This window comes from Puma concolor, chromosome A1, assembly GCF_028749965.1.
Source record: "Puma concolor isolate L17-30 chromosome A1, mPumCon1.1.hap2, whole genome shotgun sequence".
Classification (NCBI taxonomy): Eukaryota; Metazoa; Chordata; class Mammalia; order Carnivora; family Felidae; genus Puma; species Puma concolor.
Genome location: NC_141667.1, coordinates 84,240,692 through 84,260,224, shown reverse-complemented (window position 1 = coordinate 84,260,224; position 19,533 = coordinate 84,240,692). Strand labels below are relative to the sequence as shown.

At 36.3% G+C, this 19,533-nt stretch overlaps 1 protein-coding gene and 1 long non-coding RNA gene across 9 annotated transcripts in view; one reads left to right on the top strand and one right to left on the bottom strand.

Annotated features, from left to right (window-relative positions):
* The window catches only part of KIAA0825 (KIAA0825 ortholog), a 393,731-nt gene that overhangs the window by 34,207 nt on the left and 339,991 nt on the right, over positions 1 to 19,533 (bottom strand). The gene's annotated exons all lie outside the window — the stretch shown is intronic.
* Positions 1 to 19,533, top strand: part of LOC147584271 (uncharacterized) — an 86,039-nt gene that overhangs the window by 31,892 nt on the left and 34,614 nt on the right. For 2 of the 7 annotated variants that reach the window (XR_015255037.1, XR_015255039.1), the window contains exon 5: positions 14,262 to 14,457. The exons of 3 other annotated variants lie outside the window; for them this stretch is intronic. This is a non-coding gene — a long non-coding RNA (uncharacterized LOC147584271). Of the gene's footprint in view, positions 1 to 7,712; positions 8,162 to 11,331; positions 14,035 to 14,261; positions 14,458 to 19,533 lie in introns of those variants that run through there. 2 more of the 7 variants (XR_015255044.1, XR_015255045.1) reach the window with 2 other exon arrangements.

Below are 19,533 nucleotides of genomic sequence, written 5' to 3'. Positions count from 1 at the left end.
GAGGAATGAAATCCTGAATTAATACAAGCTTAGCCTGACAGTGAAACAAAGGTGAATCATAATTGGGAGAGACTGGAAACACGGAGGCTGTTGAAATAATCCATGCAGGCATATAGTAAGGGTAAGATTCAGCAGAATTGTTGAATAGGAAGAAGAAAAGGTAAATTTAAAAATCTGGTTAGAAGGCATGAAAACAAGCAGAAAAGAACACGGCATTTTTAACCAGTACAGCTTCAGATTGGCAAACCAGTTGATGGGATTGGGCACAGATGGGAAAGAAAGAGGAGTCCACAGAGTAAAGGGGGTCAGGTGGGAGGTGGGGGAGAGAAATGAAAACAAAAGAAAGCTGAGAGCAGGAAGTTATTTTTTAAAAAGCAAATTACAGGACCTAAACTCCCTTATATCTACACTGATAACTTTATTAGTGATGATTAATGTTCAGAAATGATGGTGACTCCCAAGTCATCACCACATTCTCAATCATCAAAATCATCAAAGAAAACAAATCTAACACAATGTACGCCAGGAAAATACAATAGAACACCGTGGTAACACATTTTATAAAGACTTTTCACCAAGTGTTTGAAACAAAAAACTGAAGAGTTACCTTAGAGTTACTCAGAAAATGCAACTAACCAGAACATGCCCTTCCAAAGCATACGGGAGAGTCAGAGAACACTCAAATGGGAAGAGACTGTGAGGCGTTGATTTAAATTTGCGAGTATTCAGACCTTCCTAATTCATGAATAGTTAACATCTAATTGTCAGATAGTTCTTCCTTAAGCCATACTGATGTCTCTTTTAATTCCTATCCATTAGTAAAAATTATCCTCTAAAACAGCTCAAAAGAAGACCATCTTCCATGATAGGTGAATTATTACTTAGAGCCAGAAGTGGAAATTGTTACCCAGGAGACAGGCAGGAGAAAAACTCTTTAGGATGAGGGAAGTCTGCTATGTCTTGATTGTGGAGATACAATCATACAACCAATTTAATCTAGTTTATTTGTATGAAATTACCAAAGTTCAATTAAACTGTCCAGTTAAAATTTCAAAACCAAGACCATCTCAGATGGTAGGTAAGAGCCCTTCAAATATTTGAAAATAAATATCTTTCTTAATTAATCCTACTTATATATTTGGAGATTTAAGATGGAAATACCTGATCCAGAATGGGGTAGTAAATTTGCTCAGCATAGACTAGCTAGGAGGATTTTGTTTTCTCTTTAAAGAAAATAACTACTCAAAAATTTAAATATAATAAATAGGAAACAAACTAGAAAATAAGTAGTTGATTTAATACTTAGATAACATCTCTTAGGTTACAATCATTCATTTAAGAAGATTATCTTCAATAGATTGACTCTGATTAGTTCCAAAGGTCTGGAAATTTTCTATGTAGTAACTTAATATTAGCTCAGACAATACAATGGTAAAGTTAAGTCAAAATGTTGAAGAGAAACTCTTTAAGAAAGTAAGTGGAAGCCAAAAGAAGAAATAGATTGGGCATTTTCATAGCCATATTGAGAAGGTGCCCCTTTGGTTAATACATTGACTTGTATTCAGTAGATGTTTCTGTCTTTTACATTTGACTTTCTGTTAGTAATATTAGTAGTTTTGTATAAAGTTGATTAAATGGACCACTAAGGTGGATAGGGTTGGGAAAAAGGCATTTCAACAGCTACACAGAAAAGCAGACAATTAAGAACATACTTCTTAGTTGCTCTGATAATTACAACAGCAAAATCATGTTGTCCTTTTCAATGAAGCGTAATTTGTAAGCATACTTAACTGCATGTTTCCCACCAGTCACTATCATATACATTATCAGGTGGGATTATTACAGTCTAAAAAATAAAGAAGAAAACAAAAATCACAGAAGTATTTCTATATGATTATATCCTTCAGTTCCAAAAGCCAGCATCCTCTGACTACATTCTTAAGACAACAGTGTTTTCATTATAAAGGAAGCTGACTCACTTCTAAAACTTTTATATAGTTTTGGGCCTCCTGTGGCGTATTCCATAAAAAGAAAATATCTAAGTAGTTAAATGACTAATAGGTTTATATTTGTAGACCTTTTAACTAAGCACGATTTTTAATCCTGTAGTTGAGGAAAAAATTTGAGTATAAATCTTTAAAAGTCAAAGGATATAGTACAGGTAAGAGACCTCATGTAAATTATACCATGGCATTCTTGGGAAACCCCATATGTAAAATATATTCATATATATATATATATATATATTGAAGTGTTATTTATATGCAGTGAAATTCATTAATTTGAAATGAAGTTTAGTAATCTCATACAATTAAATTGAACCTCCACAATTGAGATACAGAAGAATTTCCTCATCCTAAAATGTTTTCTTATGGCCTCTTTGTACTATCATTTCCCAATTCTGGCTGTAGTCCGTACTTGAACTACTTTCTGTCATCATACTTTTGCTTTCTCTAAAATTCATATTATTGGAATCATATAGTACCTACTCTTTTGTTTTTAAAATCTTTCACTTAGCACATTTTTTTTTGCTTTTCATTGTAACATTCTTTATTTTTAATATGAAGTTTATTGTCAAATTGCTTTCCATACAACACCCAGTGCTCATCCCAACAGGTGCCCTCCTCAATGCCCATCACCCACTTTCCTCAGTTTATTCTCAGTTTTTAAGAGTCTCTTATGGTTTGCCTCCTCCCTCTCTGTAACTTTTTTTCCCCCTTCCCTTCCCCCATGGTCTTCTGTTAAGTTTCTCAGGATCCACATAAGAGTGAAAACATATGGTATCTGTCTTTCTCTGTATGACTTATTTCACTTAGCATCACACTCTCCAATTCCATCCACATTGCTACAAAAGGCCAGATTTCATTCTTTCTCATTGCCACGTAGTATTCCATCGTATATATAAACCACAACTTCTTTATCCATTCATCAGTTGATGGACATTTAGGCTCTTTCCATAATTTGGCTATTGTTGAGAGTGCTGCTATAAACATTAGGGTACAAATGCCCCTATGCATCAGCACTCCTGTATCCCTTGGATAAATTCCTAGCAGTGCTATTGGTGGATCATAGGATAGATCTATTTTTAATTTTTTGAGGAACCTCCACACTGTTTTCCAGAGTGGCTGCACTAGTTTGTATTTCCACCAACAAGCACATTTTTGAGGTCTGTTCATGTTTGAGTTATTAATTTTTTTTTCCTTTTTATTGCTGAGTAGTATTTTCATCATAGGGGATATACCACACTTTGATTATCCATCCAACAGTTGATAGATTTTAGGGTTAGGGCTGCTTCTCTTTTGGCTCTTATGAATAATGTGGCTATGAACATTTGCAGTGACATCTTTTTTGGACATTTGTTTTTACATCGCTGGACTAAAATACCAAGAAGTAGAATAGCTGAGTTCTACAATAAATATATATGCTTAACTTTATGAAGTACTTTCAGACTGTTTTCCAAAATGGCGATATTGTTTTTCATTCATACCAGCAATGTATGGAAGTTCCACTTATTCCCATCATCATCAACACCTACTATTGTCAGTCCTTTTAATTCTAGTCATTCTAGTAAGTATGTATTAGTATCTCATTGTGGTTATAATTTACACTTTCCTGACAACTAGTGATACTGAATACTTTTACCACTGTTTATTGGCCATTTGTCTATCATCTTTTGTGATGTGTCTGTTTAAATCTTTCCCCCATTCTAAAAATGTAGTTGTTTTTTTTTTCTTATTGAGCTGTAAAAATTCCTTATATATTCCAGATTCTAGCTTTTTGCCAGAAGTGTTCTGTGAAAATTTCCTTCCAGCCTTGATGTGTTTTTTTTTTTTTTGTTTTCTTAACTAAGTCTTTTGAAGGACAGAGTTTTTAATCTTGATGAGATTTTTTTTTAATTTTTTTTTTAACATTTATTTATTTTTGAGACAGAGAGAGACAGAGCATGAACGGGGAAGGGGCAGAGAGAGAGGGAGACACAGAATCGGAAGCAGGCTCCAGGCTCTGAGCCATCAGCCCAGAGCCTGACGCGGGGCTCGAACTCACAGACCGTGAGATCGTGACTTGAGCTGAAGTTGGACGCTCAACCGACTGAGCCACCCAGGCGCCCCAATCTTGATGAGATTTTAATCAAAGTTTTTTAATCGAAAGTTTTTAATCTTGATGAGAATCCATTTTATTTCTTCTTTTATTGTTTGTACTTCTTATATGTTATTTAAGAAAGTCTGCCTAAGCTAGTATAGCAAAGATTTTCTCTCTTTTTTCTTGTCTTCAGAGGTTTAATAGTTTAGGTTCTCGTATTTAAGCCTAAGATTCACTTTGAGTTCATCATTATGAAAGTTAAGCATCAGGCTAATATTTCTCCACATACAGATATCCAGTTGAAAGGATTATTTTTTCTCCATTGAATTACCTTGCTACTTTTCTCAAAAATGAATTGATCATGTAAGTGTAGATTAACTTCTGGACTCTGTTATCCATTTCCATATATGCCTATATTATTCATATGCCAGTTTTACATAGTCTTGATCTGTAGCTTTATACTAAGTATTCAAATCAGGTGACAACATTCCTTCAACTTTTCAACTTTGTCTTCCTTTTTCACTTTTTGTTTAAAAAAACTTTTTTGGGGGTGGGGAGGGCTCCTGGGTGACTCAGCCGGTTGGGTATCCGACTTTGGCTGAGGTCATGATCTCCTGATCTTTGAGTTCAAGCCCCGTGTCGGGCTCTGTGCTAACAGCTCGGAGCCTGGAGCCTGCTTCGGATTGTGTCTCCCCCCCACTCTCTGCCCCTCCCCTGCTCATGCTCTGTCTCTCTCTCTCAAAAATAAACATTAAAAATTTAAAAAATAATAAATAAAAATTCATTTTTTTAAAGTTTATTTATTTTGAGAAAGACAGAGACATTGCAAGCAGGGGAGGTACAGAGAGAAAGGGAGAGAGAATCCCAAGCAGGCCCCCTACCTTCAGAACGGAGCCCACCAATGAAGCTCAAATCCATTACCTGTGAGATCATGACCTGAGCCAAAACCAAGAGTCAGCCACTTAACCGACTGAGCCATGCAGGCACAGGTACCTTTTAAGGTAAATTTTAAATCATGTCAGTTTCTTCAAAGAATGTTGTTTGGATTTTGATTGGGGTTGCATAGAATTTAGATACCAGAGTATATAGAGAATTAGTGAATTTAATGTTTAGGTCTTGAACATCTTTTAAAAAAAAATTATTCCTGAGTGTTTTTATGCTATTTTAAGTGGAGATTTTAAATTTTTTTTCATGGTTGGGGCACCTAGGTGGTTCAGTTGGTTGAGGGTCCGACTTGATTTTGGCTCAGGTCATGACCCAAAGGTCATGGGATCATGCTCCATGCTGAGCTTGGAGCCTGCTTAAGGTTCTCTTTTTCTCTCTCTCTGCCCCTCTCCCCTGTTAATGCTCACTCTCTCTAAAAAATAAAAAATAAATAAAATCTAAAAATTTTCATGGTCAATTGTTTGTTACTAGTATATAGAAATACTGGTTTTTATCTTGACCTTGTATCCTGCAATCTTCCTAAACTTATTCGTTAAATTTAATATTTTGTATTATTTTGTAAATTTGTACTATTTTGTAAATTCCTTAAAGTTTTATACCTATACCATCGTGTCATCTGCAAATAAGGATAGCTTTATTTCTCCCTTTCCTATTTGCATGCCATTTATTTCCTTTGTCTAATTGCACTGGATAGGACCTTCAGTAAACATTAACTAAAAGACATCCTTGCCTCGTTCTTGACCTTAAGTATTTTGTTAGCTGTAGGTTTTTCATAGGGGCCCTTAATCAAGTTGAATAACTTTGCTTTTATTACAAGTTTCTGAGAGTTTTTATCATGAAATGATTTCATCCAAGGTTTTTTTTACATCTGTTGCAATGACTCCATGGTTTTTCTCCTCTACTCTTAATGATATTGTGAACTGCACTGATTGATTTTCAAGCACATGTAAGTAATTTCCCCTGAACTGGAAAGTGAAGGATAGAACATAAGGACATAACACAATAATTACATTAATAATGGAAAATGCAAACATGTGTCCTAATATTACTTATTTAATACACTTTTTTTTTTAAATCATCACAAAAAGATCAAATGCTACCTATCTGGCTTAGTATCAGTTGGGATAGGACCTACTCAAAGAGGAGAAAGTAATGTTTTCCTTGTCTAATTTAAAATTTTTGCAGGCTTATTGAAAGTACTCATTTCCACTTGTTTTGACAGTACATTAAATAGTTGACAACTCAATACTGCATGTTATTTTGTTTTTATTTCAAGTCATTTGCCTAAAATTACCTTTTTTTTTTTTTTTTTTTATTTAGAAAAAGAGCTTGTCTTCAGGTAACTTGTTTGTACCTGATTATATAGGAAAACTGAATGCCCAGCTAAAAGTTTTACTAGTGGTTCCATCTTCTTTATAATAAAAACAAAAACATTTCTGTGATTAAATGTAACTAGTATTGGGCTACCGCCTGATGCTTTTGATTCTATAAAGTTTAATTTCATTCTAGGGAGAAAACATTTTGGTGATTAGGGGCAGGACTAAGCACCCATCCCCACAAAAAACTGCACATAAAATGAAACAATTCATCATGCAAAAAAATAGCCTCCAAAATATACAGTTTCCTGAAAGGTAAATTATAAAAGTATGCATTTACCCAATCATTTTAAATACCATAATTATACAAGCTGCTCATCAAAAGACTTTTAAGACTCATTAAAATCATAAAACAATTCTAATTAAATCCATATTTAAGTTCCTATAACCTACATGGTACTTTAAATCAAACAAGAAAAGTTATATAAAAGATCCAATTAATTGTAAGTTTTTGTAAGAATTAAAGCCTAATTACTCTATGATTAAGTTTCTCCAAAATGTGATCATCAATGGCTCTATTCAGAAGAATTAGCCTTCTGTACCCCAGATGCCAGCCAATGCTGCAGCCCATCTTTGACACCAGCAAACTTACTCGTCTGAAATCAGCACGACTGGGGAAACTTTACCTCCACCCCCAAGGGGGATCCAAGTGGCAAGACCAAACAGAGCCACGTATTTTATACAGATAAATGTCTCCCTATCTGCAGAGGTCCTTATCCGATTAAATGGATTTGTATTCATTAGCAAATTAAAAAAAAAAAATCCATCCTCAGAGCAAGTTTTGGAAACAATGGTCATTTCAGAGATTCCCAAGTTGGTGGTTAAAGATGCATGAGAAAACAGTAAGATTTGCAGCTTAAGGAGAAAGAGAACTAGGCCTTTAAAGGGGACAGCACTAAAACATTTCCTAACCATGCAACTCTTCTTTCTTACTTAGCTACTTGAAATGTTTTTCATTTTTATTAGCCCAACTTCCCACGGGAAAGAAAATAAAAAAGCTCTGTGACATTGCCGCCTCTTGTGTGTTCTCTGAAACTAATTAACCCTATGAAGTTATTAGGGCAGCATCATTTTTTTCTATGACATCACACAAGGTGAAGGTCACTTCTATAATATTCTTGCCTTCATTCATGTGGTGCTTACCCCACAAAATATAATTTATTGTAATTTCCACAGTGCCCTCATAGCCAAGTGATTAGTTATTATGGTACATAAAAAGTTCAGACGTACAACATATGACTTATAGCCTTTATTTCTGATAATCTAATTTTCTTTTATGGTAAAAAGAAATTTACTATTTATGTTTTATAGATTGTTATTTTGAGAAAACGACTATTTAAAGTTATCTTCATATGGACACTTGCTGATTGCACAGCATCTGCAAGCTGAAACATCCAAATGGTTGAGATATAAAGGCAGTTCTTTATCCAGTTGACAAGAACTTTTTCTGAACTACCCTTGTCTGTGCAAGTGGCAGAATGGTTAAATTAGGCTGGAGCTACCTTCCATCTACTCCCCAGACATCAGAGCAAGAAATGGTGGTTCTAGGCAGATACAGCTGAGTTCAAGTTCCTTCTGCAGCGAGATTTCCTTCCCATCAGGTACACTGTCCCTGACCTGAAAAACCCCTGCCTCTACCATAAAAACATTTCCAGACTTTATAGATGTGGAATTGGTTTTCCTGCATGTTTCTGCTTTTAGAGAAGGGATCTTTTAGAGCCATGACCTTAAATTCCTGTAACAAAGTTCCTTTCTCCTTCTCTGCTTATGACTATGTTGTCTTCATTTTATTTTATTTTATTTTAATTTTTTTTTCAACGTTTATTTATTTTTGGGACAGAGAGAGACAGAGCATGAACGGGGGAGGGGCAGAGAGAGAGGGAGACACAGAATCGGAAACAGGCTCCAGGCTCTGAGCCATCAGCCCAGAGCCTAACGCGGGGCTCGAACTCCCGGACCGCGAGATCATGACCTGGCTGAAGTCGGACGCTTAACCGACTGCGCCACCCAGGCGCCCCAATGTTGTCTTCATTTTAATCGTGCTTACACTTTATTCAATGAATGCCAACTGCAGGTGGTTATATTAAAAATGTTTTCTAAGAGAGAGCACCCCATCCTAGTTGATTTGAAAGATTCTTCTGAAGGGTAAGGTCAGCACACAGTCATTACAAAGAGGAAATCTGAACAGGCTTAGGTTGGTGAAAGAATAGGTGGTCGATTTATCCTGCTCCTGGTAAAGAGATAAAGACATGAAAGAAGCTGCATCTACCAGAGTAGACTGCCAAGACCCAAAGGAAGCCTGTCTGCCTATATCGGGTGTAAAAGGGGACCATACTCATGATGCCTAGTGGTCAGAATGCTGCATTGGTAAGCCACAGAGCTAATAGTAATGGCTGTTAACTCTTCAGTACTTACTAAGCACTTTATATATATTGACTCATTCAGTCCTCACCGTGATGAAGTAGTTAATATTATATTCACATTTTATAACTAAAGAAACTGAGGCCCTGAGAGGTTAAGTAATTTGTCCACACTTACATAATTGTAAATAACAGAGCAGGAATATGAACCCAATCAGTCTGGCTTTAGTATTTATGCTTTTAAGCATGCATACTGCTCTTTCAATTCTTTCTATTCTGTATTTATTTAATTGAATAGCAAATACTTAATTGCACTTTAAGTATGTCAGGTACTCATCTAAGAATTTTATAGACATTAAATCTACTTAGTTCTCACAGCCCTATGAAATATGTACTACTGAAATATGTGCTATGTATTATTCCCATTTTTCAGAGTAGAAAACTAAGGCACAGAGAGATTGATTAATTTGCAAAGGTTATGAAACTACTAAATGGGAGAGGCTGGGTTTGAACCAAGATGGTCTAGTTCTGTTTATTTTCTTCTGTTGTTTCCTAGTACATTGTAAAGTCTTTTCTTAAAGATTTAGCCTGTCCCAGTTGTTCTAAGGGTGAATAAAATTAGTTGTTCTGGACAAAACACAAAAAGAGGTGTTATGTGAGTCTAGGCATCAGGATGTGGAGGCAGGAGATGAGGAGCAGAAAGAAAATCATCTGTACAAGTGAGCCCAAGGAAAAGGCAGAACCAACAGAAGCAGAACAGATGGTCAGTGTTCTTCCTCAAACAATGGTTCTCCTTCCAGGGCTCTGGGTATACTGGTTTCATTCTTCTTCTTCTTCTTCTTCTTCTTCTTCTTTTTTTAAAGTTTACTTATTTTTGAGAGAGAAAGAGAGACTATGTGTGCACATGCTTGCAGGTTAGGAAGGGGCAGAGAGAGGCAGGGCACAGAGGGTCCAAAGCAGACTCCACCTGACAGCAGAAACCCAGATGCGGGGCTCGAACTCAAACCATGAGATCATTACCTGAGCTGAAGTCAGATTCTTAACCAACTGAACCATCCAGATGCCTCCGGTTTCATTCTTCTAAGGGAGGAGCAGCTACTCATAGACCACCTCCTTTCTTTGCCCTCCTCAGGCTTCTGGCTACCCCCTCTTGCTTAAAGGCCATTCTTTCATTGGCCTCCACACCACTATCCTAGCTTTTCTCCTAATATTCTGACCACCCCTGTTGTGGATTGATTTTTGATTGGGCTTCTTCTGCTTTCTACTCTGTAACTAGATAGTATCCTCCACACACTCAGTGTTTGGTCTGTGCTCTCTCCTCTCTCACTGACAGCTCATTGGATTTAACTATCACTGTGAGGCTGATGACCTCCAAATCTTTCAAAACGCCCTTTCAAACGCCCTTTCAAAACGCTAACCCCCCCCCCCCATCTCTAGCTATGCAAGACGTATTCTCACTCAGACATCTTGTTACCTCAAGTCTTGGAAATCCAAAATGAAACCAATTGTCTATCTCCAAACATCTCCCCTGCCATCTGCTCCTGTCACTGTCAGGCCACAGCAGTGGAACTGATTGGCCTCACCTCCTAACTTGCTGTTACTCATTCATGCCTCTGTTTCTGCTCAGGTTCTTTCCCCTAGCAAGGTTCCATCTTCTTACTCCCTGCTATAGACTGCATGTTTGTCTTCTCCCAGAATTCATACATTGAAACCTCATCCCTGATGTGATGGTATATGGAGGTGGGACCTTTGGGAGGTGAACAGGTCATAAAGATGGAGCCCTCATGAATGGGATTAGTGCCCTTATAAAAGAGGCCCCAGAGAACTCCCTTGTCCTTTCCACTATGTAAGGACACAGTAAGAAGACAGCTGTCTGTGAACCAGAAAGTGGGTTCTCAGCAGACACCAAATTGCAGATGCCATGATCTTATACTTCTCATCCCTAAAAACATTGAGAAATCAATGTTTGTTGTTTATTAGCCACCCAGTTTTTGGTATTTGGTTATACCACCCCCAAAAAGACTAAGTAAGACACTCTTTTAATCCTCTCCATATTTATAGACGCTTGTTAACTTTCTACAAAATCTTTTCTGATTACTTCAGCTTTCAGTGACTCTAAACTCCTTCACATTTAATGTCCGTATTGCAAAATGCAACATCTAATTAATTCTGTCTTGCATTTTTTTCCATGTATCCATCTGGGTCCTAAACTAATCTTAGCTGAGCATATATACTATACATCAGGACTGTGGTACTCTCTGCATTAAAAGAATTATTCAGCACCATCAAGTGGGATTTATTCTTGGGCTGCAGGTGTGGTTCAGTATCCACAAATCAATCGACATGATTCACCACATTAATAAAAGGATAAGAACCATATGATCTTGTAGCAAAAAAAAAAAAAAAAAATTCTAGCATTTGACAAAATACAGCATCCATTCTTGATAAAACCCTCTATAAAATAGGAATAGAGGGAACATACCTTAACCTCATAAAAACCATATACGAAAACCCCATGGCTAATATCATCCTCAATGGAGAAAAACTAAGAGTTTTTCCTCTCTGGGCAGGAACAAGACAAGGATGTCCACTCTCACCATTACTATTTAACATAGTACTGGAAGTCCTAGCTTCAGAAATCAGACAACAAAAGGCAATAAAAGGCATCCAAATTGTCAAGAAAAAAGTAAAACTTTCACTATTTGCAGATGACATGATACTCTATATAGAAAACCTAAAAGACTCCACCAAAGAATTGTTAGAACTAATACATGAATTCAGCAAAGTCAAAGGATATAAAATCAATGTACAGAAATTTGTTGCATTTGTATGCACCAAATATGAAGCAGCAGAAAAATCAAGGAATTGATTCCATTCACAATTGCATCAAAACAATAAGATACCTAGGAGTAAACCTCCCCAAAGAGGTAAAAGATGTGTACTCTGAAAACTGTATAACACTTGTGAAGGAAACTGAAGAGGACACAAAGAAATGGAAAAATATTCCATGCTTATGGATTAGAAGAACAAACATCGTTTAAATGTCTATACTACCCAAAGCCATCTACTCATTTAATGCAATCCCTATTAAAATACCACCAGCATTTTTCACAGAGATAGAACAAACAATCCTTAAATTTGTATAGAACTACAAAAGACCCTTAATAGCCAAAGAACCCTAAAAAAGCAAAGCAAAGCTGGGGGCATCATGATTCCAGACTTCAGGCTTTATGACTAAGCTGTAGTCATAACAGTATGGTACTGGCACAAAAACAGACACTTAGACCCATAAAACAGAAACCCAGAAATGGACACACAACTATATGGTCAATTAATCTTTGACAGTGCAGGAAAGAATATCCAATGGAAAAAGTCTCTTCAACAAATGGTGTTGAGAAAAACAGACAGCAACATGCATAAGAATGAAACTGGACCACTTTCTTATGCCATACACTAAAAAGAATTCAAAATGGATGAAAGACCTAACCGTGAGATAGGAAACGATCAAAATCCTGGAGGAGAACACAGGCAACAATCTCTGTGACCTTGGCCAGAACAACTTCTTAGTACACATTGTCACCAGAGGCAAGAGAAAAGCAAAAATGAGCTATTGGGACTTCATCTAGAAAAAGCTTCTGTACAGTGAAAGAAACAACAAAACTAAAAGGCAGCCTACGGAATGGAGGAAGATATTTGCAAATGACATATCTGATAAAGGGTTGGTATCCAATATACATAAAGAACTTCTCAAACTCAACACCCAGAAAACATATAATCCAGTGAAGAAATGGGCAGAATACCTGAATAGACATTTCTCCAAAGAAGACATCAGATGGCTAACAGACACATGAAAAGATGCTAACCATCACTCATCATCACAGAAATGCAAATCAAAACCACGATGAGATACTACCTCATACCTGTCAGAATGGCTAAATTTAACAACACAAGAAACAGCAGGTGTTGGTGAGGATGTGGAGAAAGGGGAACACTTTTGTGCTGTTGGTAGGAATGCAAACTGGTGCATTCACTCTGGAAAACAGTATGGAGGCTCCTCAAAAAGTTAAAAATAGAGGAGCACCTGGGTGGCTTAGTTCAGCATCTGACTCTTGATTTTGTCTCAGGTCATAATCTCATGGTTCATGAGATCAAGTCCTCTGTTTGGCTCTGTGCTGACAGTAGCAGAGCCTGCTTGGGATTCTCTCATTCCCTCTTTCTCTGTCCCTCCCCTGTTCTCTCTCTTAATATAAATAAACTTTATTTAAAGAAAAAAGTTAAAAATAGAACTGCCCTACAACCCAGCAATTACACTACTAGGTATTTACCCAAGGGATACAAAAATACAGATTCAAAGGGATACATGCATCGTGATGTTTATAGCAGCATTATCAACAACAGCCAAATTGTGGAAAGAGCCCAAATGTGTCCACCAACTGATGAATGGGTAAAGATGTGGTTATATATACATATAATGGAATACTACCCAGCCATCAAAAAGAATGAATCTTGACATTTGCAACAATGTGGATGGAGCCAGAGTGTATTATGCTAAGTGAAATATGTCGTTCAGAGAAAGACAAATACCATATGATTTCACTCATTTGTGGAATTTAAGAAACAAAACAGATGAACATATGGGGTGGGGGAGAAATAAAGAAAAAAGAGGGAAACAAACCATAAGATACTCTTAAAGATAGCGAACTGAGGGTTGATGGAGGGAGGGAGTGGGGGAATAGACTAAATGAGTAATGGGTATTCAGGTGGGCACTTGTTATGATGGGCACTGGCTGTCGTAAGTGATGAGTCACTGAATTCTGCTTCTGAAACCAATATTGCACTATATGTGAACTAACTAGAATTTAAATAAAACTTTGAAAAGAAAAACAAAAAGGACTGGGGGACTGTCTGAACATCATTCTACCAGATCTTCATTATAGCTCTGTGGGGTCTCATTCTCAAAATAAGAGATAAAAATGCCGAGATTAAGAGAGAGAAAGTGCTTTACTCAAACTCATGGGGCAAAACAGCACAGGTAAACTTCATACTCATTTCTGTCTGAGGACAACTCAGATCTTTCCTCTTTGTGTTGACTGAGTCCAATTTCTTTAAACTAATTTTCTAAATCCCTGAGTTTGATTTCTTGTCCCTATGAAAGAATGTGGGTTATAATCTGGAGCATATGTGCAAGTATTATCTTCAGTCTTGTTCTAGACAACATAAGGCATAAATAAATACATACATGTAGCATCAATGATTTCCACTTAAAAATCCATTAAGTTGATTTCATATTAATGTAGAATAAAATATATAATGTTTTAAATGTTATTCAATTTGAAATATTTGAGAACCAATAAAAGCACATATATGCTATAGTCATGTATAGTACAAATTTGTATAAAATTAATGTTTAAAAGTATGATTATTTATAGAACCTCAGACAAATTTAATTGCCAGTCATTGATTTATAGCTCTCTTTTTGAAGCTTTTTCTTCCTTAACAGGATGTGGCTGCATTCTACCTAGTGATTTTACTGATGGATAACTTAAAATAGTGGGAGATGCTGTTGGAAATCTGTGCCCTGCAGCCTGATCACCAATGGCCAGCACCTGCATCTGTATAAGAGGGCTGGCTTCAGGCTGCTGGAATCTACTCTGCCAGTATGGAACAGTCAAAATAAAACAGAACCAGAGCTTGAACTCATGACCACTGACCCCTGACCTGGATGAAGTTACACATCTCATTCTACATTTACCATATTAAACCAATCCACAAAGAAAAAAACTTCCTAGAACAGTATATTATCTCCTATTTCTATTCCTTGTCTTTCTGCTTCCTTCTATAGAAACTCCTCTTCTTGATCTGTCTTCCCCTGCTATGTTCCCCACTAATAGAGCACATTTCCATCACTCCTTGGATCTGCTACTTCCCATGACCTTAAGTTGTCAACTTCTTTGAATTTTTAAAGATCATTCCTTTTATTAAACTATAGTAGCATCTGCATAAAATGTATTTTACCAAAGCATGATCTGTAAAACCTAAAAAATGAAGACAGCAAGTGTTTGAGGCTATGAGGGTGACCCAGAGAATCCTTGGTCAATAGAAGGACAGGAGGCAGCAGTCATTGGGTAAGGTGCCTTTCTTTTAATAAAATGCACTAGGGACTCAGTGCCCATAGCCCTGTTCTCAGCATGGCCAGGAGGAAGCAAGCATTTACATAGCTACTCAACACTGAAAGGCTACTGTCAGTTGCATCTCTTGCAACTAAAATATGAATGTAAGGATTGTCAAAATGGAGAGAGATGTAGGTGAGGAAGAAGAGAAACATCACAAGGGGAGCGTATGTAGATTAGATGTCTTGCCCTGCTGTGCTACATTTGCGGTACATGAACACAGGAAGGGGAGGGCACATCTCTGTATTGTTTGCATGTGCTGGGCTTAAAAAATGAATATTACTGTGCTTTTAAGGTAGATTATGCCAACGATGTGGCTTAAGTAGTGATTTCTGCCAATGTCAGGGTCCTGGCTAGAGACAGGAGGAAAAGGCTATTAACACCTACAATGCCAATGCTTTTTGTTTCTGGTTAGAGAGAAGCTCCTGCACCAGGAAACACACCAAAGCAGATACCAAGGACTGGGGAGAAGGGTGTGGTTTCCCAAATAGACGTGTAAATATGGCAAGAGTTGGTGCCTTTTTATCTGAGAGTTGGTGCAATAGAACCCAGTGACTCAGTCAATCTGGGAAAGAGCCTCAATGCTGTCAGTTAAGTCATCATTTCACATGGAGCTTTGCTGCAATTTTCACTGCAGTTTTTGTTTGTGAACTCAGTTAACTTGTATGGAACATTGCTCCAGCTGACTAGACGCAAATGGTCCTGGTTATCATATCGTAACTCCCACCTAACAGAAACTTGCTTTTTTTTTTTTTTTTTTAATGTAAGTTCTATGCCAAGTCACATGCTCTTACCAACTGAGCCATCCAGGCACTCCAAAATGGTGACTCTTTACAAAAAATAAATAAATTAACTCAATGTGGGGCTCGAATTCCCAACCTCAAGATCAAGAGTTGCATGCTCTACAAACTGAGCCAGCCAGGAACTGTTGCTTTTCAATGTTCTGTCTCAGAGCCTGTTGTTCTGAGACAGTGGTCTTCAATTCAGAGTATCATGGGTGGCATTTGAGTATCATTCCTAAGATATTGGTACCACAGTTCTGTTTTCTTACAACTATCCCTGTCTGTCCTCACCTGAACAAAGGCCCTAGTTTTAATGATGGTGTCCACATGTACACACAGACATAAAGGGTTCATTATTTCTAATCGAAGAACAGAAACTTAGAGAAATAAAGCATTACCTGCCATTTTCGTGATCAACACTTGCAATAGAGAGCATAAATGCTTCACTTTACAGAAATAGCTAGACCTTTGTGAACCCTCCCAGTGATTAATTAGGAAGCCTGTCTTACAGATTTTTCTCTCAGGTGTAGTAACCTTGTAGCCCTTACCATTAAGAACTAATAAATAAATGCTTGGTTAAGCATAAACAGGGTGATAGGCAGTGAAAGAATGATGATCTTGGTTTTTATGCAATATGCTCACTCTGTCATTTTACCTTGGAGGACAAAATAATATACAGAACCAAAAGTTACAAAAGCAACTACAGTGAGCAATTTGTTAGTATCCACTTAAAAATGTTAATAGCCCTCACTATGAAAGATCTTTGTGGTTAATCATGTAATATGATTAATTCTAAAAAATTCATGATTTTAAGAAAGTGTTTCAAATTTTGCAATTAAACTGAAGACATGTACTAGGTAAAGACATCTAGAGGGTGATCAGATGTTTAAATTTACTGTAAAAATAGGAAGTAAACTAGATCACAAAGCAAGTACTCAAAATCACATGGAAGCCTGCCCATTTAGCAAATATTTGAGTAGCCGATTTGCACAAATGTTGTAAGTGACCTATCATATTAAACACAACTCCTCATCTCCTTCCCATATATTTTATGCCAGTAAACCCAGATAACTGCCAAAGGCTCCCATCATCCTTTTTAAATAAACTTTAGAAAGTAGTATGTCAAGCTGGGAGCTTTGACAATCATGAAATGTTATCTTAATCTTCAAAATTTTAACTTCTTTCATGAACATGACAATAAAAAGTAGTTAACGTCATTACAGCTTTGCAGTCAGAATCCCACAAACATGACAGTGTACTTAGAAAAAAAATTCAAACTAGCTGATGACAAAATATTTGGATAACTATCTGAATCTATAAATAACTAATTCATCCTAAAAGGATCTTTAGAGCAGCAACAAATTATTTTATAAAATCTAGGACACAATATGTGAGTCAGATCATTCACTTTTGTTCCTGGTGCAATGTGGGTTATGAAAATCTGATAAATTTGTACTTCTTTGAAAATTGCCAGCTCAGTCAAGAATTTCCCTTAAACCAAAATAGTGACTTGAGACATACACAAAAATATATTCTTTAGGTAGAATAAAGAGTTCAGATCTACATTTTGTTCTCTCAAGCCCACAAAAAGTATCTCCCAAAGATGCTGCCTTATATCTTGAATAATTCCTAAATAAAAAATTGCCGATTTACTTGGATAAGAGAGCCCTGGATTAGGTGTGAACAGGGAGTAAGAGAGCTACCTAAAAATATCACAGATCTTTGCAAATCCTCTTTCTGTTACACAGAATGTTAGCATGGCCCTTGCATTCAAACAAATGCAAAAAACTAAAGACCATTAAGTAAACTGTAAGCTCTTTTTGCAAAACATAACTTTAGCTTTCTTTGTAATTCTTCCAAAGATTAACATGGTGCCACTGTGAGCTTCCTACATACACTGATCAAATGGGTTTTACCTTCCCCCACCCAGGAACAAATGAAAAGGAAGAATATCCAAAAGACAACATCAGAAAGATGCTCCGGTTTTCTGGGTATTTAATTAATATCCACTTTTCTGGATATTTTAAACTGTTCATTAATAAAACTATTTATATGCTCTCATCATCTATAGAGAGCAGTTAATAGTGACTAAAATCTCACTACCCAGAAATAACTTCAATATTTGGTGAATGTCTTTCTAAGCATCTATGTTCATACAAAAACATAGAAAAATTTTTAAATAGGATAATTCTACAAATGATGGCTTTAATAACAAATAACAAAGAAAAAAGTGAAGTGAAAGGGAAAAATGGACTTCTGAGAACTGTTTCCTCACTGAATTGTTAGAATTCCTTAAAAAATCCTTTAAATTTATTTAAGAAAAAAAAATACTACGAAAGAACTAGAAGTGGCTGAAGTCCGTGCTTAAAAAGCATCTCTTGAAAGCAGAAGGAAAAGGATATGCTGTCACATCAGTGGTCCTGCCTACCACTTCCCTTTTTCTCCACTCTTCAGTAGTTTATGTATGTGTGTGGGCACACTTATGTATGTATTTACACTTTCAGGATTTATAACATTCAACCACATATCTAGATTTCCATAACTGTTTAATCTTAGCTATTTTTATCAAGTGTTTTATTTGGATTCATCTTTTGCTAATAATAATTAGCATGGGTGCTCCAGTCCCTAAATTCTTATCTGCTTTAGAATGTTGTCTTTATATATGAAAGATAACTTGCCTATGAAGGAAATTCTTAGATCAAATTTTTTTTTGCCCCTGGAAACTAATAGGCACAGCCCCACTGTTCTCTGCCATTAAGTGTTGCTTTGAAGAAGTTTAAGACACACCTGGTTTTCTCCTTTATCAGACTTAATTTCTCAGGCATCTCTAAGATGCCCAAGTAATTTTATCCTTAAATACCAGAAATTACATTAGCATATGTTTTGGTGTTGATTATTTTGTATTAAGTTTTCTCACATATAAAGGGCCTTTGGCAATATACAGATCAAATCTTTCTTTAGGAATGTTTTCTTATATATTACATAATTTTTCATTCCATTTGTTCTGCTATTCAGAAATTTTTTGGTTGTTGAACCTCCTTTGTCTGCTATATCTATCATTTCCTTTATAATAAATCTTATAGTTTTATCCTAATTTGGTTTGTGAGATTTATCTTCCACAATTTAATTTCTCAATTCTGATCCCCATGACTTTATTTTCAGGAGTATTCAGTTGAACAACACAGAGGTTAGAGGCACAAATCCCCCGCAAAGAGCCGAAAATTCATATGTAACTTTTGACTCCCTGAAAACTTCATGGAAGCCTTACCAATTATATGAACAGTCAATTAATGTGCATTTTGCGTATTATATGTAACATATACTGTATTATTACAATAAAGGAAGCTAGAGAAAATGTTATTAAGAAAATTCTAAGGAAAAGAAAATACATTTATAGTATTATAAAAAAAGTGGTTTGCGCAGTTCAAATCCATGTTATTGAAGGGTCAACTATATATTCTAATTTTTATTGCCTTTAAGGGGGCTTCCAAGTCTATAATGATTTCTACTTTTTCCATTTTTCCCGAGTTATCCAGCTCAGTTTTCATTTTATGTCATTGTACCACTTTTTTGAATTGTCCTTTGATTGTTTTCAAGAGGTCATGCTGTCTGTAATTTCTTTGAGACTCTGGAGAATTATTTTTTTGAACACTTCCTGTGTTTCTCTGTGCCATCCTTCGTCCAATGCATACTCTTCATTTGTCTTTCATTTTCCCTTTTTCCCCGAGTTTTATGTATAGGTCATAGTTGGGTTTTTCATGCTGATAAGGTAAACTTTCTTAAGGACAGGCTATTTCTTTTTGTTGTTTATTTGTGCTCT